This window comes from Eleginops maclovinus, chromosome 18 (assembly GCF_036324505.1).
Source record: "Eleginops maclovinus isolate JMC-PN-2008 ecotype Puerto Natales chromosome 18, JC_Emac_rtc_rv5, whole genome shotgun sequence".
In the NCBI taxonomy this organism is placed as follows: Eukaryota; Metazoa; Chordata; class Actinopteri; order Perciformes; family Eleginopidae; genus Eleginops; species Eleginops maclovinus.
In genome coordinates, this window is record NC_086366.1 from 28,837,233 (window position 1) to 28,861,350 (window position 24,118).

At 41.7% G+C, this 24,118-nt stretch overlaps 1 protein-coding gene across 3 annotated transcripts in view; it reads left to right on the forward strand.

The window, feature by feature from the left end:
• The first annotated feature begins 1,961 nt into the window (after positions 1 to 1,961).
• The window catches only part of si:cabz01090165.1 (uncharacterized protein LOC100333421 homolog), a 315,307-nt gene continuing 293,150 nt past the window's right edge, over positions 1,962 to 24,118 (forward strand). For all 3 annotated transcript variants that reach the window (XM_063907237.1, XM_063907241.1, XM_063907240.1), the window contains exon 1: positions 1,962 to 2,217. The gene's annotated coding sequence lies outside the window, so the exon portion shown is untranslated. The remainder of the gene's footprint in view (positions 2,218 to 24,118) is intronic.

The window sequence follows — 24,118 nt, forward strand, 5'->3', positions numbered from 1 at the left end:
TCATGTGATGTGATCAATATTTGTCGAATGAGAAGAAGACAACTGAACAGTGAAACATTTGTAACATCTTAACATTGAAATTGATTAGATGAGCCATTCTGCAACAGTATTCAAGATAGTAGTACCCGTTAAGTATCAACCGCTTCCCAGCACTATGGACAGCTCCCACAGATCTGTTTTTTCACCAAGAAGTGTCCTGCTTGACGATAAACACTGTCAAAATAGGATTTTTTTTTGTATTACCATATTTAAATATAACTTAACCAATTATAATTGGTATATTATATAAACTGTAGGAAATTGGTAACCGAAAACTAGTACTTCACATGTTGGTGATTAAAAAACAGACAGACACAAAAAGTATTGTCATGACTCCAAACAAGGAAAAACGTCATGTTTTATATGGATATTTGGGCTAATTCTAATTCTTGTTGAACAGAAAGTCAAACATGTGGTCCTCCACAGTGATGATACTGTATGTCACAGTTTCCTCATGAGAGGGTGAAAAAAGGGATGAAATTGCTTAGTTTGTTTCGGAAAAGATTATATTTTGGGTTATAGTAATTGTCATAGGTATATAAGCACAAACACTCTGCGAGAACAGTGTGCAGTGTGCGAGTGTAGGGCCCCATGCTGCACTGTCCTGTCCCCATCCACCACAGAATGTCAGACATGGCTTTAATAATAACACATTCAATTCATAGTGTACTTTATAGCCAAAGTCACTTTACAAAACTGCTGAAGGGGCTAGAGAGGACTACGTGTGGAGAGTGTGGAATGGTGCTTTGAGAGCATCTGCATCAGCAATGCTCCTAATAAAACATATGTAAGTTATTGTATCCAGTTTCTGAAACATGTCATTAATTCAAAATCATGTTTAAGAGCAGGAGATCATAGCACAGATTACTAAAGAAAGACAATAAGAAATAAAGGAAAATATAGAAAGGCTGAAAGGGTGTGTCTCTTTCCTCGAACAGTTCCCCCCCCCCCCCTCTCATGCCAGTCATTCAGCCTCGTGCGTCGGTACAGCCGCCTCCTACTGGTAGGTTGCAAGCACTGATATCTGCGGCTAAATTCAAAGTTTACGGTCAGTCAAGTCAGTCCCCAGCAGCTGTCAGGGAGGAGGACCAGCACCGTGTCTCACTGCGGGCTGAGGCTGTGTGTGTTTGTGTGTATGTGTTTGTGTGTACACTCTCGGTGTACACTGTGCAGGTCTGCCGCTTCAGGAGATATGTACCCCAGATGTTGGTTTGATGAGAGGAAAGATTGGTCATTTCCTTCAGCTGCTGCACTCTCTGCTGTCAGTGTGATCTGATCCCTGAGGACTGCTGGACACCGCCCGGACAGCTCCACGGCGGCCGGAGCCAGATTGCATGATCTGCCTTCGGTCTTTATCTTTTCGTGCTAACGGATGGGAACCGCGCGCGCTTTACCGGAATATTTGGGATTAAATAGTTGCATTTGTACACAGGCCTTACCTGGAGGGATAACTGCCGTTTGGGGAACAGAGCAACCGCTCGGAGCCGCAGACGCATGTTGGATAAGTGAAACGCTTGTTTGTACTCGTGAACACCTCCAGGGTTGGTGGGTGTAGTTTCTGCTGGGCACGGGTTTTACCGGGATTTGAAATGAGCGGTGTCGGATTTGAAGGTATTTCGCCTCCTAACATCACTTTTATCTGATTCATGTCTTGGGTGTCTCTGTGAGGACTGCTTGGATGAAACAGTAAATGGATAGCACGAGCTCTTACATCCCCGTTAAATCAAATGCGTTACTGAAGTAACGTTCATAGGCTTTGGGAGGCTAACCTTACGACCCTGCATCCACCCACTGTTGTCTTCTGAGGATCTACGTGTACGTGAGTGCTTCTCGTGGGTTTGCACGGCGAGACCACCGGCACCTGGATCCCTCCCCCCCCCCATTTTTTTTTTCTGCTCGACTGCGCCACGTATGTTCCGGTGATTCTGCTGTTCTGTTCCGCCCGGTCCCACATTTATTCAGCCCCACAACACTACCAAGAGAGACTCCCTCTCTCGACTGTGGGGTGAGGACTTGCTTCGGAGGGGAGAGCCGGAGTTGGGATATGAGCCAAGTCTGACCGCCTTTAAAGAAACCTTCCGGTTCTGTGTGGTTTAACCGAGCCGTTGGAGGACGGATCTGGAGAGGAAGGATTGTGGAGAAAATTGACAAGACGAGAGGAGGTGGAGATCGATGAAGGTAAGGCTGATTGATCGGCTGTTAATAATGCAGGGTGTGTGAGATGGCGGAGGATGCTCTGCTATGCAGTGGATTTTTTTCCTGCCAGGGGGGTGCCAAGGCTGATCGCGGTGCCAGCAGGAGTTTTATTCTTAGTGCCCAGGAAATGAATCATCACTGTAATCTGATTAGGTTCTGCCATACCCTCAGTGTGTGACTGCTACTTTTGTGGCGCCTGTGTTGGCACTGTTGGTGGATTGTGTCTTCTCTTAGGACACACACTTTACATCCCGCCTGAATGCAGCTCCGCGGCTCGTGCTGCTGACAGTCCTCTCTGCTGGGGAGTGGATTGTTATTTCTGTGTCTCACTTCTGTGCTGCTTTGTTGGACGGGCTGTATGGGAATGTGTGCGTGCGTGCGTGTGCTTTGGGCGCGTGCGTGTTTGAATGCATCCGTTCGCGCGCGCGTGGGTGGGAGCTCAGTAATAAAACCCATTTTAGGGGGAGCTTCTCTCCCTGTCTCACTCTCTGTCGCTAAAGCTGCCTCATCATGCCTCTCCAGTTGACTGGCGTTACAGACACATGTATTATGTAGGAGGCCAGGGGATGAGAATACAGGAGGGGAGGGTGGGGGTGATAGGGAGACAGAGTGGAAGGACAAAGAAAGTCCTTCCACCTATTCTTGACAAAATATGAAAAAAGTAGAGGGAGCAGCAGAGGACAGAGAAAACAGGATGAGAGCAGAGAGAAAGAGCAGAGTGTGTTAAAGCAGGAAACAGAAACAAGGGCAGACAAGAGCAGATAGCAATAGTGAGGAAGTGACGAAAAGACAAAAAAGGAAAGGGAGAGATGAGGAACTCCTGGAAAAGAGATGTGAGAGAGCGGGAAGGAAAAGGGAGACGATGGGAGGAGAAGACAGCAAAAAGCATAGGGCTAAATAATGCTGAGATCATTGTTGTAACATGTTAGATATGAACCAAAATATTACATAAATACAAACATTTGAAATGTTTACTTGTGCACAGGAGGTGTGCTCTGAGAATCTCTGAGTCTTTAAATCATCTTGCTGGCAGAGCATGTAATGAAAGCACACAGAGCGGTGCTAAGGGAGGGCTCTCAGCACAGATGTATTGTTTGCTAACAGAATCCTGTTCTCAACACTGAGAAGGCTTCAGTTTAAAAGAAGTTCTGAAATACTGAAAGAGTGGTCATTCAAATTTCCACAGACGCCATCACAAGCAGCCTGTAGTTCATCTCTAGATTCAAACAAGTCGACTCGGACTCAGGACCATAGAGAACTGCAACACAGTTTGGATGCCTGAGTGTGTCCACTTCAAGTACATGGATATATCTTAAAAGTGTTGACTGGAATTCAGAACCACGGAGAGATCGTGGAGTGCTGAGGTGTGTCAAATATTCAGGAGGAGAGATGTCTGTACACTGAACATACAGCTGGGCAGCTACATTATGTGCATCACAAATTTGAAAAAGCCCATCACTGTCTAATATGCAGTTGAATACTGAAACAGTATTTGACACAGAACCCGCACAGAAAGCTGAGGGCCCTGCACAGGGAGGCCTTGTCAGAACAGATAGGAGAGTTTGCATTTGCATACAGATGCTGACTACCTCCACCATTCGGAGTAGACTGCTACTTGGCAATTTTGGTGAACAACAGAAACAGAAACCCATAGACAGAAAACTAGAGCAGAGCATAATCAACAAAGCCAGAGCAGCAGTGGGCGGGACGAGGCCTGATTCACAATTTCTCAATGAAGGAGAAATAAAAATGCTTCCATCCCCAAGTCAAATACTGTATATATTACACTGATGAGGTCAAAGACATTTTCAGAACAAAGGAGCGAGCTCCTGTCCATTCTTGTTGCCACAGAGATCCACAGGACCATGGAGAGCTCCAGCGTGATCAGCAGCTCTGCAAGGTTCAAGGGTTTTTATTATCAAATGCACAGTAGCTGTAGTGTCGTTATGGCAATGCAAATCTTTGGTCCTGAAATCCTCCAACAATGCAACATGTTATGTATATATATATATATATATATATATATATATATATATATATATATATATATAATATATATATATATATATATATATATATGTATATATATATATATATATATAATATATATATATATATATATATATATATATATATATATATATATATATATATATATAATATATATATATATATATATATATATATATATATATATATATATATATATATATGATGTAAGAAAAACAAATTGTGCTAAATGAAACAGAGTAGATTAAATTAGAGTAAAATTGTGCAGGTTATGTTGCTAGACCCGTCAGGAGTGCAGATGACATATATACATGTCAAAAATATAAATAAACACAATAAGCTAAATGATGCATTTTATGTGGAAAGTGACCAAGTAATGCAGGATTCTGTACATGTAAATGGAATTAAATATACAATTACAGAATGTAAGATTAAACATTACATTTTGTACAGTGAAATCCAATTAAATACTGTTCGTTCTACTAATAACTATTAAGAAAACAAATTAAATAAATAGTGAGATGCAATCCCCCCCCTCAATCATCATCTGTCGGATAAGCTTTGCGTCCTCTGGTTGATTAAAAACATTTTGATTATTGGATCATTTCTTTAAGGGAATTGTTTGAATTTTCAGATTTGACCGAATAACATTGACACTGATATTCTAAATGAGAATCTTATTTTGCTGCACAGTTGCATATACAGATTTGGCTACACTTTGTTTGGCAATATTCTGCTGGCTGCTCTGACCACATGTTTTCATCTGTTTGAGGATTTCTTTTTTTTAAGGATGATGTTATAAAATATGATGACATTTGGAGCTTCATGAATCTATCTAGCGATCTAAGTTTTTCATACATTACATAACTACACTGTAGTTGTGTATATCTTATGAGAATAAGCCTTTGAATCTTGAAGAATGACTTTGATAATTATTGTTTACGAATTATTTTTTCTAATCCACGCAGGATTTAGGTGGATTAAAGTCTGAGTTGGATTCCTCCCGGCTAACCTTGGCTGTCTTTAGTTAAAACTTTACAGATTAGATATTTATTGGTCAATCATGTAACAACACAATTGTAATTATTTTCACACAAACTTCCTGACCCCTCAATGTGAATGTGTGACTTGGAAGATGGAACATTATGTTAATCTTACTATGGTTGGTCCTGTTGGCAGACAGCTGGCAGGATCTCTGAGGGGACAGAGAAATGGAGACAGACAGGTCAGCAGCTGGACACACACACACACACTCACACACACTCACACACACACACACACACACACACACACACACACACACACACACACACACACACACACACACACACACACACACACACACACACACACACACACACACACACACACACTTACTCATACTGTAAGCAAGAGACAGACCTGCCTATTAAAGCAAGAGACTGAGAGGTAGGCATGGAAACAGACAGAAGAGGTGGGAGGTCACGCTTCAGTTGATAATAGAGAGGAATGTGTTAATGGGACTAAAGCGATGCGTTGTTTTGCCGTGACTATTATCATGTGGAGAGCATTACAATGTGCTTCACATCCCATTATTGGAGAGAGAGAGAGAGAGAGCGAGAGAGAGTGCCATCCCCACCTCCACACTCTCTCTCAGTATTCTGCCCTGCCCCGCCCTCACCCTGAGACACGTGTTGCTGTGGCCCCTCAGACATCAGAGACCCTGCTGTCCTGTAGAGCTCAAATATAGAAAAACATTAGCAAATGTTTGACCTTTCAGATGTTGTTGAAGGAAGCCTCTGGTGCTAAAATGAAAGAGTTTTCACACGTTTTACATTTTTGTAAGTTTTGGGGGAAATGTAATGTAAAACAAAATCAAAAGAAAATTTGATGAATGTATTCCACAGTCACTAAATATTGACATGCTCTAGACATTGTAATAATCACAAAAACAAATATTTTAGGCACTTTACGAACTTGAATCTGACAAATCCTCAACTCAAATGCATGACTCACACCAGTTTTAACAAAAAAAAAGGTTTATTCAACCCAAAGATCCACTATGATGGACAAAAAACAAAAGCAACTAAATCACAACGTGGCTCGGAGCTCTGAGGCGTATTCGTGATTGATGACACTGGTAGAAAATCACCATGAACAAAAACAAACTGGCACAGGACAAAGGGCGACGAGGACAATAAATACACCAGGTAATGGGGAACAGGTGAAAACAATCAGGGGCGGGGCGGATAATCACAGGAGAGGGAGGCACACAAGGAAGGGAGGTCAGAGATTCTGAAACGAGAGGGAAGGTTACTATTCAAACATAAAGGGAAAAGTCACAAGACCAAAACACTTAAATAAACTTAACATAATTTCCAAGATATGACAAAGATTTGGAAGTTGTGTGAGTTCATGGCCAGAGGGCAGGACCTATAAACACATTTACTCCCCAATAGCATTGTGAGGCTGAACTAAACGACTATTTGACTATGTAAATGTAGTCTTTTAAAAAAACGTTCTTTATTGTTTTTCAACACAGACAGTATACATGACAGTACACAAACATCCACAAGACATAACACATGAAGTACATTACACACAGATAACATAAATGAAATAAAATGAACTACACAAACATGTGGGTAGGCTATGTAAGGTAATATACAAACATGGAGGCAGATATGAAAGGCTTCCATCCTTCTTCCAGCAGAGGAACATTAATCATCTCAAGACTCCTGACCCAGAGTGCTCTCTAGATCTGCATGTTCCAGATAGTTAAGGGAGGGGCCCTTTTTAAATAGTTCTTGTTTTCCTTTAATTGAATAGATTATTTTCTGTAATGAGACACATGCATACAGTTCTTTTAGCCATTTACCAATACTATTTACATTTTTCAACAAAAGTGCTATCATGTGTTTTGCCTGCAGCAGACATAAACTTAAACAGATTTGTTCCTTTTTCCTTATGTTTTGTTCTTTTGGGTAAAGCAAAAAAAAAACTTGGGCTCCGTGATTAACTGCAAGGATAAAATCTCATCATACATTTTACCCTATCCCAAAACGTTTTTATCTTGGTACACTCGCAAACACGATGAAATAATGTTCCTTTGGATTGTCCACATTTAAAACATACGTCTGGGATATTACCATTACATTTGTTTAGCTTTTATTTGGTAATATACACTGCCCTGCCAAAAAAATAACAACGCATAGCCTGTGGTCGTGGAAAAGATGTTAATCTGTTTCAGAAGGGTCAAATTATTGGCATGCATCAAGCAGAGAAAACATCTAAGGAGATTACTGAAACTACTAAAATTGGGTTAAGAACTGTCCAACGCATTATTAAAAACTGGAAGGACAGTGGGGAAACATCATCTTCCAGGAAGGAATGTGGTCGGAAAAAAATCTTGAATGATCGTGATCGGCGACCACTTAAACGTTTGGTGAAATCAAATGGTAGAAAAACAACAGTAGAACTCATGGCTATGTTTAATAGTGAAAGTAAGAGCATTTACACACACACAATGTGAAGGGAACTCAAGGGATTGGGACTAAACAGCTGTGTAGCCGTAAGAAAACCACTTTTCAGTGAGGCTAATCGGAGAAAAAAAAGGCTTCAATTTGCTAGGGAGCAAAAAGATTGGACTCTGGAGCATGGAAGAAGGTCATGGGGTCTGATGAGTCCAGATTTACCCTGTTCCAGAGTGATGGGCGCATCAGGGTAAGAAGAGAGGCAGCTGAAGTGATGCCCCCATCATGCCTAGATGCCCTACTGTACAAGCCTGTGGGGGCTGTGCTATGATCTGGGGTTGCTGCAGTTGGTCTGGTCTAGGTTCATCAACGTGCCCAAAGAATGAGGTCAGCTGACTACCTGAATATACTGAATGACCAGGTTATTCCATCAATGGATTTTTTCTTCCCTGATGGCCTGGGCATGTTCCAAGATGACAATGTCAGGGAGCATGAGACATCATTTTCACACATGGATTGGCCACCACAGAGTCCAGACCTGAACCCGATTGAGAATCTTTGGGATGTGCTGGAGAAGACTTTGCGCAGTGGTACGAATCTTCCGTCATCAATATAAGATTGTGGCGCTAAATGAATGCAACTCTGGACAGAAATAAATGTTGTGACATTGCAGAGGCTAGTGGAAAAGATGCCTCAACGATTGCGTGCCGTAATCAAAGCTAAACGCGGTCCAACGAATATTAAAGAGTGTGTGAATTTTTTTTTGGCCAGGCAGTGTATACGCACCAGCCAGTTATATTGTTAGAGCTTTTCACTCGTCAATTGAAATGTCTTCCTTCAAATCCACCCTCCATTTTCTTAGTTTAGCTTCGGACGACTCGGGACCCAGATATGGGTTATGAAGCGCAGAATCCCCCTACAGTCCTTTAACAGTATTCTCTCTAGTGGCGAGTATGGAGGTATAGTTTATGATTGTTTTTGGTTCACTCCAATATAGCTTTTAATTTGTAAAATGTTTTAAACATCTTTCTGTGGAATATTGTGTTTAGTTGCAAGCTCCTCAAACGACATCAGTTTATCATCATTGAGTCTATATAGATCCTCAATGGTCTGTAGTAAATTAAGTCTTTAAATTTTTTTTAAAAAATGTACTGGCCTTTTTAGGATAGCTTAAAGTAATGTTGTAAAATTACAACCTAAATGAAAGATACAAACACAGCTCAGATGCATGTGATAAAGTCCACGCTGTAAATGTGATTTATAAAAATATATACAAAATCTGGCAGAATATACCGGTATCATTTGCATGAAAAAGGAACATCATGGATCAATTGCATCACTAAATATCCATGTGTCTGTTGATTAACCTGTTTGGCTGTTTGTAAAAATAGTGTACATGTTTCAAAGACTGACAAAATGAGGTCCGTTATTTTTCAGAATTAGGAACATGCTGAAATGAGACATATGGAGAGGAACCATGAAGTGCTTAATGTTACCATGGAGTTTAGAAGGACCATGAACACCTACAGTTTTGAGGATATGGTGGAATTGGAAAGATTGAGTTGTTTTAATTACAATTCAGCCTCAACCCAGTTTATCAGTTAATTGAATTAAGGTCACAGTGGTTTCCTGTGCTTGGCTTTGAAACTTATATAAGTGCTCAATGGCTACAAGCAATAATCAGGCCTGCTGTTTAATCTATATTCCCCTCTTTATTATAGACATTGTAATTATTACAGGCATATATTTCATTAACAGAAACAGAGTATTTGGCTGCTGGAACACACTCCAGGTTTGTGTTCATCTTGCACGCTGTCATGCAGAAATGTCTCTATTCTTTTATACATGTAATGCAGCTGCTAGTTGTTTTTTAGTGCAGTAGGCTATCAGTCTTTTCAGGAAGCGGTACTTGTTACCCGCAGAGGCTGCTTATGTAACAACACCCCCACTCCCCTGAGGGATAAGCAGGTAAGAGGCCGTCAAAAGTATCCAAATCATAATGTGTGATTTACATTCCAGCGGAGGTTCTGCATCCTGTCTGGTTAAAGAATTAATCTGCAGCCTAATCCCTCAGCGTAGAGCTATACCCCCAATCCCTCCATCTTTCCACCCATCTGTTCCTCAATCCATCTGTCTGTCCAGCCGGCCGGCCTGCCCACGTTCTTTCCCTTTCTTTCTTTCCAGAGATTGGGGGGTTGTGTTGCAGGTGCCCTGCGGGTTTACCAAAGACATTACATTTAAATGAAATGTTATGACTGCTATCTGTCCTTCATTTCTTTTTTCCCCAGGAGGTCCTTTTTATCAGCACAATGTCATTTCCTTTGCGTTATCATAGAAAAGCATTTCTCTTTTAATCAGAAGGCAGTGGTGTGCCCAGACAGCAAGAATATCCACACCCCAACCGCCGCAGAAAACATGAACAAAGAATGACTGTAATTTGGTTAGATACCCCCTAAAGCACAGATAAGTGTGTGGACGTTTATCTCCAGTCCTCCCCCTCTCAGAACAGATCTCCTTATCGTAAACAGAGCAGCTTTCCCTCCTATCTAATATGATAAAGCCTCGCTGTAGTACTACGCAGCAGAGAGAGCGTTGGCCATTGATTTCCGCTCCGACATAATGCTTGTCATTAGTTGATTTTTTTTAAACAGTGTTTAAATGTCCACACACTCCCACACACACACGCTCTTAGTACACCACCAACACTGTGATGACATGTTCTTCATCTCTTCTACTCGCGTTTCTTTTTTTACTTTCTTTTTTCACATTCATTTGGTGATAAAGGCTTTCTTTTTTTAAAACTTATTCTTTATTAGTTATTTTCTCACATTCCCCTTTACATCCAATAGTACTCCAATTTAGATGAACGGTTTCTTTAACAAGGGGTCACAACATGTATAAGGTCTCAAATTCCCAAAAGTTAGCATGAGAATATGAAAAACAAAATGTATAGAAATCAAATCAATAATAACACTGAGCACGTAAATATACAGGTATAACACATGTAAAATAAAATAAAAGATGGGTTATATATAAGGTCATCCTACATATTGCAATAATACAGTCCAATATACCTTGGAAAAATATCCATATACCAGAATATTTAAAAAAGAAAATATTCCTCATTTTAAAGAAGCCATATTAAATTATTATTTGAGTGTGACTTCCATTTATGCAAGAAATTTGGAGAAAGGAACAGAGATGTAAAATGACCGCCTCTAAATCTGACGTTTGTGCTTGTCAGCGGATGTTTTCACTTTTGGAAGTAGTCCACAATGTCAATATGTACTTCTTATTAAATAAAACAAAACCTTTTGTCATCTATGCCTGCATCACTTTTTACTGATCTGACACTACTTGCAAAAGTGAAAGGGCCTCTCAAAAGGACACTCTTATGTGAAAATGCTATTCATACACATGCTACTTAGAAGAGATGGTTTGATATCTTTCTTTTCCAGCTAACCTGGCAGCAAAAGTGAGGGAACTTCTCACTTGTGAAATACATATTTTTCGTCAAGTTTTTGGTCTCCATCAAAAGTTACAATGCTGTTCAAGATAATATGATGTTCATTCAGTGAACTAGTTCAGTGAATATAGATAAGGTTATGCTTTATGTCGTTTACACTTTAACCCTTTCCTTCATTGTGTGTTTTTAGTTCATGAAACTAAGTTCAGTCACCTAAAATGTCTTCTCAGAGCCGGCTTGAACCTTCCTCAACCCTCACTGCATAAAACCAAACGGACACGACCAAAGGCAGAGTGGATAACGGTAAAAAACACCAAACTCACGGCATCAACCAAGTTGAGTCTTCACGTGTGATCTGACAGCAGAAGGATTAATGAGGAAATAGAAAAACGTGTCAAGTTTAAATTGAATATGAGCCGACGTGGTGCACCCCCCTAAGAGCTGACAGTGTGAGGACACATAACAACCACAACTCCGGTGTAAATCCAATATGGATGTCAGCATGCTAATCTCAGCAGGACAGCGATCTAATGCTCATCACGCCTCGCTCTGTCTCTCTGTTTCCTTACCAGCGTCCATCAATCTCACTCTGCCTTTTACTCCTCTCTCCCTCTCCCTCCCTCCCCTCTGTTACTTGACTTATTCCTCTGTTACGCCTCTCTGTCTCCCTCTCTTTTGAAGTTGAAGGTCACCTCTGACAGCTGCTTGATGGATGCTGCAGTACGATTCCACAGAACTGAGCACAAGGACCTGTGTAGCTGGCAGCATGGTCAGAAAGACAAACATTATTTTATAAACCATAATAGTGTGTGTTGGTGCTGTCCCACGTTCAAAAAATTCAGCTTAGAAGTGCAGTGACCTTTTATTAATTAAGTAATATAGTTAAAATAACGTCATAATTCACAATAACAATATTATTAACTTAGCAGCCCTAAAACACACTGAAGAGCTGCATCCAGACAGTTTGAGTTTAAAGATCTCCTATTATTCTATATTGGAACAATATATTGTAGGGCCATATCTATATCTTTGCTCAAAATACCAAACAGATCCCCCATTGTAACATACCTGATCCCCCTCTATTTCAGCCCTGTTCCTGAAGTGCTGATTCTGTGACTGTAGCTTTAAATGAACTAGCTGCTGCTGGCCACGCCCCTTTGGAGCTGCTGCTGGCCACGCCCCTTTGGAGCGTCATGATCTCTCCTCTGAAGAGAGTTTTCTACCGGGAGAAACTCAGCTAAACGCTGCCGTGATTAAACGCCATATTATGTTCCAAACCACGCCCAGCATTATTTCTGAAACAGTATGGAGCTCAAACGTTTCTCTTTCGCCGGTTTACCAAAAGGACAGGACCTTTATATTACACATAGTTTCTCCATCACAGCGTTAGCTCTGAGTGTTAGCGATGCTTGCTAATCGTATTATGGTCTGTATACACAGACCATAATACTTCCAGAACACGTGGCGCATTGTTTCTGATACAGCACATAGCTTGTTTTTTCCCCAGTGTTTACCACTACAACAGTGACATAATATGTATTATATATATAACAACTTTACTCTCCTGCAGACATGCAGCTGAACACACACACACACACACACACACACACACACACACACACACACACACACACACACACACACACACACACACACACACACACACACAGCTGGGGAGGGGTTCAGCTAGCTGACTGTATATGGGGGACGATAGGTTGGGACGTGTCTCGTGGGCGGGACGTTGCCAGGAGTTCAATGTAAAGACAGCCAACATTTTCCTTATTACATCATAAGGACAGCAAATCTTGATCAGCTCGTTTGTGCCCCCATTTTTAGAGATGTGGGTAAGCAGGAAAAGAGAGAGGGTTGTATTTTCTGAAACTTTGTGAGTGTCCTTACACACCGGGGACACATTTATGTATAAAAGGCATCAGAAATTATTAAATTAATCAAATGTACTCTTTCCCTCATCGGGACAGTGAGTAGGTGTGAGTGCTGGCCGCTGCTGCTGGGTGGGGGAGATCAATGCACAGCATGCTAACAGCTCCACTGATCAGTTTGATGTGTCAGCATGTGTGCATTAGCCAGCGAGAGAGGGGATCTTTGAGGAAATTACTGTTTTTCTCCCCGATGATGTGCGTTTCATTACCTCCTGGTGAGCCCTGTCAGTGTGTGCGGTGGCGTGGCTCTGCTGTGGGCCGCATGTGCTGCTATGCTGTTTGGGGCCTCTGAGATTAAAAACCTTGGGATTTTACTGGCAGAAGTACATAAGCGCTGCAGAGCTGTGTGTTGGAGGCAGATGGAGGTTACTGTAAGGTGAAGCCTCAGTAGATTCACCCTCCTTTTCACTGTCCGTCAAACACAGTATGAGTGCACTCTCTCACACACACACACACACACACACACGCATGCACGCACACACACACACACACACACACACACACACACACACACACACACACACACACACACACACACACACACACACACACACACACACACACACACATACATAAATGTATAGCAGAATAGTAAATGGGTGCTATTTGCTCCAGTGAAACCTCCTGCTCTCTGAAGTCACTGCTCTCTTCTGCATATCTCTTTCCTCCTGTTTTCTCCTCACTTGCTGCCTGCTACATATCAGTGAAGTTCACAAAAGTAGGCAATGTAATGATGAGAGTCCTTAAATACACAGAAGTATTAAACAAGCTTTGAGAAATACAAACTGGTGTGAAGCTGAAGCTCAGTGCAACATGAGGATGCATTAACGCTTCTCTAAATCATATAATGTCACGTCTCATAACGAAGCAGTCTGTTGTTCTTTCTTTCTTTCTTTCTTTCTTTCTTTTATTAGTGAATACATGTCTGAAACCTCAGTTGAATGATTTTGAACATAATTTCCTTCGGAAAAGCGAATTAAATCTAGCCTAAAGGGGATGCTTCATGATAAAGTTTTTTTCAGAGTATGTGCATTATAGTCAACAAGCCAGTCAGATCCCCTTCATTTATTTCATTATAATATATCTGATGTTTTTATGGATGCAAGGGTAATGAAATTAATATCAGGGTTAAGATCAATACAGCTAAATAATCTACATTTTAGTTCACAACAATGAAGTTTTAGTCTATATGATGTTTTATGAAAATATGTTGTTTACATTGTTTACAGCTCAATCCAAATGTATTCGATCAGGGATAGTGTAGGGTTCCAAGAAGTTTTTCGTCAAGTTTAACAGGATTTATTAATGCAATGATATGATAAGTCCACAAAGGACACTCAGCCGAGGTCTTCACCTATTTAACTGCTCCACAGTCCACTTTCGAGTGGTTATCTGTCTACAGCGGCGTAGGAAAAGGGCCGTTTTCTAAGGCATTCACCCCCTTGGTTTTCTAAGGCATTCACCCCCTTGGCTTTTTATCTATTTTGTTACATTTCAACCTGTAATTGAAATGTGTTTTAATCTGAATTGTATGTGATGGATCTGCACAAAATAATGTAAGTTGGTGAAGTGAAATGAGAAAAAATATATTTAAAAAAGAATTAAAAAATATATAAAACTGAACATTGGCATGTGCATATGTATTCACCCCTTTTGCTATGAAGCCCCTAAAAAGTTCTGGTGCAACCAATTACCTTCAGAAGCCACATAATTAGTGAAATGAAGTCCACCTGTGTGCAATCTAAGTGTCACATGATCTGTCAGTATAAACACAGCTTTTCTGAAAGGTCCCATAGGCTGCAACACCACTAAGCAAGAGGCATCACACCATGAAGACCAAGGAGCTCTCCAAACAAGTCAGGGACAAAGTTATTGAGGAATACAAGGCAGGGTTGGGTTTAAAAAAAATATCCACATCTTTGATGATCCCCCGGAGTACCATCAAATCCATAATCTTCAACTGGAAAGAACAGGGGACCACAACAAACCTGCCAAGACAGGGCCGCCCACCAAAACTCACAGACCGGCCAAGGAGGGTATTAATCAGAGAGGCAACAGAGAGACCAAAGGTAACCCTGAAGGAGCTGCAGAGTTCCACAGCAGAGACTGGAGTGTCTGTGCATAGGACCACAATAAGCCGTACACTCCATAGAGCTGGGCTTTATGGAAGAGTGGCCAAACAATAAGAAGGCATGTTTTGAGGCATGTGGCCGACTCCCTAAATGTATGGGGGAAGGTGCTCTGGTCAGATGAGACTAAAATTGAACTTTTCGGCCACCAAGGGAAACGCTATGTCTGGCGGAAACCCAACACATCACATCACCCCAAGAACACCATCCCCACAGTGAAACATGGTGGTGGCAGCATCATGCTACGGGGATGTTTTTCAGCAGCAGGGACTGGGAAACTGGTTCGAGTCGAGGGAAAGATGGATGGTGCTAAATACAGGGATATTCTACAGCAAAACGTGTCTCAGTCTGCCTATGATTTGAGACTGGGATGGAGGTTCACCTTCCAGCAGGACAATGACCCAAAGCATACTGCTAAAGCAACACTCGATTGGTTTAACCGGAATAATTTAAATGTGTTGGAATGGCCTAGTCCAAGACCAGACTTTAATCCAATTGAGAATCTCTGGTTTGACTTGATCACTGCTGTTCACAAGCAGAAACCATCCAACATCAAGGAGCTGGAGAAGTTTTGCCATGAGGAATGGACAGAAATCTCAGTGGCAAGATGTGGCCAGCTCATAGAGACTTATCAAAGCGACTTGCAGCTGTAATTGCCGCAAAAGTTGGCTCTACAAAGTACTGACATTAGGGGGGTGAATAGTAATGCACGCTGAAGTGTATTCATTTACAGAACATGCTGAGGCATGTTCTGTAAATTAAATGATGCAAACCCTCAAGCATCCATTTTACTTGCAGGTTGTGAGGCAACAACACATGAAAAATGCCAAGGGGGTGAATACTTTTGCAAGCCACTGTACGTCTTGTTTTCTACTCAAAGGTCCTTCCGGCCTCGTTGTGTCTCATTGGTTAGTGTCGTCATCCTGCTTCGCCATTTTCTTCTGTTGCTCTCTCATGACGTAACCATATCACGTCTCTCATAATATCTTTGTTACACAATTCATCTGATGTTTGTTGGGAATATTACATAATTAAACATATAATGATAGTTGATATTGAGATGTCGATGAGTGGGAGTTGGAGGCGGTGTGTTTAGTATGGAACTCCATGCATCATTCTCCATATACTGACAAACACAATATTTCTATTAGGTTCATGCTACGGTGAAGCTACAAACAATAACATACGGAAACCTGAACTCCAAAGTGTCGCCTACCAACTGGTCTGTTGGGCAACAGCGAATGATGTCCTTAAATATTCCGTAACAATATATTGATTTATTCTCACAATAGCTGAGGGATTTGTATTCATTAATCAGTTTTGAATGGTTTGGATTCGATAAAAGATAGATAGATAGAATCGGAGGATGAAGCCCTCTCTATTAGTCACACACATGCACACAGCAGAGCACACACAGTGAAATTGGTCCTCTGCATTTAACCCATCCTAGTACTAGGAGCAGTGGGCAGCTATTGTGCAGCGCCCGGGGAGCAATGGGGAGGGGGGGATTGGAGGTGTCCGGTGCCTTGCTCAAGGGCACCACAGCAGGCCCTAGTAGGCGAACTGGGACCTCTCCAAGTAGCAGTCCACTTTCCATATTTCAAGTCTGTTTAGGGACTTGAACCGGCAACCCTACAACTCCCAGTCCAAGCCCCTACTGACTGAGCCACTGCTGGAGAAAAATGCTTTAACCCTATCTCCTCTTGTTTCCCTCTCCTGTTTTGGTTTCCTTTCCTCTCTCCTGTCCTCTCTGCTTTTCCCTCTAATGCTGCATTCTCTGTCAACATGACTAAATTCAAAGCTTAGCATTGTTGGAACCTCGACTGAGGTGATACCGAAACAGTAGCAGGTTCCAGTTACGACCCACAGCTCCGACTAATGGAAAACCAGAAAAAGCCAGTCCAATGAGTCCAGCCTCCTCACGCTGTGAAACACTCTGCTTATGGAACCCAGCGGGTGTTAAACAACACACCTGATAGCAACCCTAAAATACTCCCAGAGACACAGCCATCTGTCCTCCAGGCGAACCACTCCCCTCTTCCTCCAACAGCCGCTCTTTGTGTTGACCTCTTTCTCTCCTGCTCTCGCTCCTCCTCCTCTCTTTGGCCTTGGTGTAAACACTGACTGTGATTCAGTTCAGCCCCCCAACTGTGACATAAAATGGTAGCGTGGTTTTTAGCGCTAACAGGCTTGGGTTACCACAAAGTATAGGATAGGGATATCAGAGGCAGAGGCAGGGATGGAGAGAAAAGCAGAATTAAAGACGGAGAAAGACAGGGAGAGCAGGAAGAGAGGAGAGATGGCAGCCAATTACAGAGCTCAGCTCAGTGTGAACAGTGGGATGGGGCTGTCAGCAGTCAGACAGAAATAGACTCTATATGTGTGGGGATGTATGTGAGTGTGTGTGTGTGTGTGTGTGTGTGTGTGTGTGTGTGTGTGTGTGTGTGTGTGTGTGTGTGTGTGTGTGTGTGTGTGTGTGTGTGTGTGTGTGTGTGTGTGTGTGTGTGTGTGTGTGTGTGAGATGGAAGAAAGAGGTTCCTATATTTGTTGTTGTGTTTCTATTTCAGTGTTTTCAGCAGGTGCTTCTGAAAATGCGCAGCATGTTTTGTCTGGTTGTGTCGTTAACTGTTAATTCATTGTGCAATGTGACTATTTCACTGTTGGCTTTTGTGTGTGTGTGTGTGTGTGTGTGTGTGTGTGTGTGTGTGTGTGTGTGTGTGTGTGTGTGTGTGTGTGTGTGTCTTGGTGCAGCATACTGCAGAGGGGTTCAGAGGAGTTAACATCACTCATTTAATGGAATGTGTTTTTCACGTACTTGTTAGGAAGAGAATAGCTCACATAACCAATATAAAGTGGCAGATAGTCTGTGTGTGTGTGTGTGTGTGTGTGTGTGTGTGTGTGTGTGTGTGTGTGTGTGTGTGTGTGTGTGTGTGTGTGTGTGTGTGTTTATATGTGTGTTCTCTGACAGAGAAAGAGAGAGACAAACACAACCAATTATATCAACATCTCAGATATTGAGCCTGTATTGTTCCCATATAACTGCATGTCAGTTCAGTTTGAAGGGAAACCTGTTTTAGTGCTTACATCAGGACCTCAGTGTGCCGCATTCAGTCCTGGTGCTGGTTCTCCAGAGCCTCCCCTTCAGTCCAGTAGGCCCAGAAGTACTGGAGCAGAGTCTTTGTGAGGGGGTGGGGGGCAGCTGGAGGCCCCTCTGAACTCTGAGCTCGAGGAGGTTGTGGAACCTTGTGAAACCAGTGGCATGACGGGACAAGTGATAGAATAACTTCTAGAAACAGCCCATCCTTTTGGCTGATGGTCTTGTTTATCTATGAAAGACACAAGTGGACACTAACAGAGGCATCCTGGTATGTCTTTAATCAATCTCCCCATCCCTACGTCATATTATGGAAAAATCCTATTTGTGATGAGTCAAAAAAGCAGAAAGCCACTTTGCACTCACTCCCACACACTATCCCTGTCACTCAGACACACACACATACACACACACACACACACACACACACACATACACACACACACACACACACACACACACACACACACACACACACACACACACACACACACACACACACACACACACACACACACAGCTGAATGTCATGTTTGATGTAATGAGTTTCATGGGTGAGTGTCTCCATGTAAGGCAGGGTCATTAAATGGTAATGGTGGGATGAGAGCTAATCTCTCACACACTGACAGCCATGATAGATAGAAGGCAGGAGGAGGACTTGAAAGAAAAAAGAGAGAGGAAGGGGGGAGAGATGAAAGACAGAAGAGGTAGAGAGGGGGGAGGAAGAGAGGTGTGGTTTGTAAGAGGCAAAACCCCCCTCAAAACAACTCTCTCGATGAAGCTGTGAAGAGCATTTCTGTTTCCTGTTGGGGGAAAATAGAGGGTAAAAGTAAACTCTGCAGATACACACCCCAGCAGAGAGGCTCTGTGTGCAGCTCTGATGTACACACTCACCAGGCTGACAGATTACTCAGGAGTGCCAGCCGGTACCTGGGAGGCTGAAGAACTGTGTGCAGTCAGAACCGTGAAGCACAGTCAGCATGAAGTCACAACACAGCCATCTTTCTAATGCCAACCTTACACATTCCTCTCTTCAACCAGCTCTTACATATTGTGGTTTCCAGCAACACTACCTATATTAGCCAATACTTTGCAAATTTGACTTAATTTATGAAATACATGCTGAAACCTGGGCTGCAATTTAAGATTATGACATACAACATAATATTTGACTTTTAAAGCCAAAGTGAAGAGAGTGATATGATATAAAAACTCAAACCTGAGAAATGTGTTTGACCATTGTCATGCTCTAAAGCAGCGGTTCCCAAACTTGTTTTGCGGCGCTCCTCGTTCTACATCCCAACCGGGTTGACGCACCCCCCAAAAAAACGCAACAAAAAAGAAAACGCAACAAAGCTTTGTTTTATCACCATACAAATAACTTTGTCATGAGATGTTCCACTTGACAGTTTCCCTGATTTCAGCCAGTTAATCATGTTCGAAAGAATGCATGAAACAAGTTGGCGCGGGTATATCCTAGCCTACAGTGAGACGTAGAAGAAGACAGCGGCTGTCTTCTACAACTTTTCAATCAAAAACTAAGAAATTATAGTTTTTTGATTTAAAATAAAAGGGATTACAAAGGAAATGTTTATTGTTCCTGTTTTTTATTGTAGCCTATGGAAAAATCCCACTTAAAAAACAACACTGTGTAATATTTTTACACCAGACCACCATTACACTTTTCATCTCGCGCACCCCCTGGTGGCAGCTCACGCACCCCGCACACACTTTGGGAATCCCTGCTCTAAAGGAATGATTTCACATAATGCGCCGGCATTTGCCTGGACATTAAAACAGGGCCTTTGAGAGCTCTATTTCTAGATGCCTGAATGAACAGATGTATCTATACAGACCGGACTCGTTGTTATATGGGGGACAAATTGGCCATGTATCACAAGTAAACTTATTTCTGCTGCTGTTGACTTTGTTTCATTTCATTGCAACATATTAAACCTATAGGTTCAGAAACTAAAAAAGGGTTTTAATTGTGTTTAAAAGTGTTGAGCTTGAGTCTTATCAAGTCAATTCTGTCTTTTTCATTAATGTCATGGTTTGGTAACCTGACTTTAAAGAGCAGAAACTCTCTCAGTCAGATTCTAAAGTGGTCCAGCCACAGCTAAACCTGGATTGGTGAGCCACAGCTAAACCCTGTACCTCAGACAGGTACAGCCGTTATCCAGCTCTATTTTGGATGATGACTCCCACCCTCTGCACTCAGAGTTTAATCTTCTTCTTTCTGACCTGGGTTAGTTGTCCCAAAGAGTAGAACCAAGCGGTATAAAACAGCTATTGCACAAATTAACAAATCATAGGAGCGTCACTCAGATGCCTACTTATTTACTTATTTTTGAATTTTGAATGTCCATCTTTTACTGGAGTTTTTCTATTTAAACAAAAACAAATATTTGGAGATTTGACACAGCAGAGCATACTTTTACTTTTATTAGAGATGTGTCTGTTGTCTGTGTTTGTTTTTAGAGTGTGTCTGGATGGATCCTTTGTCTTTTTATCTACAAGCCAAATCTACCTACGGGTACACATAAATAACCTGAACCTGAGCTTTGTGTCTGCAGACTTGTCAGCTGAGACTTGTCATTGACAGAGAGAGAATGATTTTTTTTGTGATGGAGGTATTTGCTAAGGTAAGACTTTTATCCAGCTTTAACTTCTGAATAAAGACACTGCACCAGCCTGCAGACACACAGAACACATGTCAAAAACATGCCTTGCTGCTCATTTCATGTATAGATGAGGGCTGGAAGCTTGTCTTACAGTGGCTGGATCTAAAAACCCAACAAGACAAGAATCTGACAAACGGTCTGTACTCTTTAATAACCACTTAGCAACAGCATCTGGACCCGACAGAGAAAGCGTGTGTGGGGAACATTTTCTCGTGGAACATACTGGACCTTGCTGTGGGTCCTGATAGCAGATGGTATTATGGTATTTGCTCAGCTTCTCCCTGGTGATTGACGTGACCTTCTGCATGGAGCTGCCATCCACATTCATGACAGTCTCCTGATCTTGTTCAGGGAACTTCCTCGCTATGCCATCCGTGTCACTTTGGTCATTTATGTGAATCCCGGATGAAAATGTTTTTTGTTTAGAACATTAATGAGGGATTCCATCAACAATTCATAATCCATTCAGTGTTTGTTTATTCTAAACATTTTTAATCATTTAAAAAAATGTTGTTCAAGAACCCCTTTGGTTATGTTTCGGTTGAATATCAGTTATAACTGTGCATTCTCTTCAATGGACGGACACTAAAATTGTCAGGCGCTATCAAGTTCAGGCGTGATGCAACAAATAGAGAAAAGCAACCAATACTCACATCTGAGGAACAGCAAACAGTGTTATTTTTAAACATATTTTATTCAGTGATTTAACTGCTAGTAGTAAGAAGGTTTTTAAATATTTTTGTTTGGAATTCAAAGTTAAACTGAAGGGTTACAGTCTTTAACAGGGCAACCAGTGCCTTCTTTTAAGCGGCAGTGATGAAAGGGTGACATAGAGGGGAAGACACGTGGCAAATGGTCCCAGGCTGGATTCCAACCCGGGTCTACCAAATGGGGACCAAGCCACAGTAAATGGGCACGCCAGCTCTATCAACTGAGCTAAATGGCCCACATGAATTGTTCATGATCTACAGCCATGGCTGCTTGACCCCCACCCCCAACATAAATAATGTTTTACTTTCAAAGCATTATCAAAAATATAATAGTGGCCCACCTGCAGTAACTCTGAGGATGCCGTAGGGGTCACTTAACCACCGGTGAGGATCCATGAATAAAACAAAGCTCTTCAAAGCCTTGGTGTAATGTATTGACTCTCAAATGTTATTTTACGTGATATTGCAGAGATGCGTGTTCCCATTGGACAGCAGTGGATATTTATTTGCAGATGAAATTGAGCCTTTGTTCTGGCAGAGCAGATTACAATTCTGCTGGTTCTGTTGCCCCGTAAGGCTTCATAAAACTGTATGCACTCAAGGAATTGCAATGTGTTCTAGATGAAAGTGAATATTAGGTACTATATTCACCCCCCCCCCCCCCCCCCCCCACATAAAATGTGTCATTACACTATTTCAAAGTTGAACGTTTAAACAGCTGTTTTAGGCTTTCAGTCACTCAAAATGTACCACATCATGTCACTAGCTTAATGGAGAATGCTATATTTGCAGGACAGAGTGTCTATGGCTCCGATGAGAGGTTTAATGGCACTCTCATAATGCCATCTTTAATCATTAATGATTCACCTTTCTATACACATCACTGAATATTTTAAAACACACTTTTATAGTTTAAACCATCTGTCAAGAGGCCTGGCTGCAGGTAGAAGCTTTCAGTGGCGTGGCTCTTGGAACCTGGTTTGGAGCCAAGCTGTTGTGTTTGAACGCAAAGTGAGTTCAGTTTACTCAGGGCAGATCCTGTCTGCAGCTCTCAGTCACACCAGGAATCAGCACAATGCATCGCTGCCTCCTGGGGTGGTATACTACCAAGCAGGAGCTCCTCTGACAAAACCTGGAACCCTACAAGGAGATCCAAATCAGTGCGTCCTTACATCAGTAAGTCCTAAAAACACATTTGTATACAGTTGTTGGTCCTTGAATAAGTCTTGGCTCCACTTTTATCTGTTAAAAAACGCTACTTGTATTGATGGGCATCTCTTCATTATGTTACCAATACATGGAGCTCTTTGAGTGAACTGTTTCTGCACTCTGTTGCTATCCTGCCTGTCCATTAGAAACAAGAGCTGTGTTATATTGATCATCGATAAATATATAATATAATCTTTCCACTGAAGGTCAGGGACTCCCAGGCCCCATGAAAACATTTAGGCTGTGGGCAACGGCTTGGATTTGGCATTAAAGTAAAAAGATATTTGATGCTTCCAGCCTCAGTAACATAATCTTTAGGGAGGTGTTTCATCTACTCGCGTTTTAGTGCTGCTCATAAGGAGATATTCATTTCAGTTAATTTAATTAAATACTTTCTATTAGAAGCTTGAACTAATTGTGTGATGAAGGAAACCAATTCCTCTGTCTTTATCCTGATACAAAATGACTCACTCTGCCCTAAGGGATCAATAAAAGAAGTTTGTTTCATTAATTTTAATGATTTATTTGGTTTGTTTACTGCAGCAGACCCAATGATCAACCACACAATGTTTCCATGGAGGTTATTTACCCAGGCTATGATCTGACACACTACTCACTCTGGAATCATTTGTTTTTACTGTCTGAGACACTTTTGGTTGTTAAACCAAGGACCGACCTCGCTATATTTGTTGGTTTACTTTAATATTTGTATATTTGAATATCAAAATAAAAATAAAGTATACTCCTTTTCTGACAATGTTATGTCCATGGTGAAGTTACTGAACACTTGGCATCAGAGTGCCTTGTGTGAGCCATATCTGTTTGAGTGTGAACATGATGTAAAGTAGGCTGCAGCTGCTCATACATTCTGTTTCTGTCAAATATTACCAACATTTGAATAGTTCTAACTGAAAAATCTGTTGGTGCGAGTTCTATCATCACCGTCATACAACAATATCTGTTTCAGACAGGTGCGTGAGAACATATGTATTATCTGATTCATAGTCATCCTAGTTCCAGTACCTTATAATGGCAGACTGACACTTTGTTGATTGGGTTGCACCTTCTTCTTTGTTGGTATTAATCAATGAGCTTGCATGCTGATGAACAGTTGTCTTCATTTGCATACCCTAGTTTTGAGAGGAGGGCTTTTTCTCTCACACTGGCTCAGTGGGTCTCTCCCTCATCG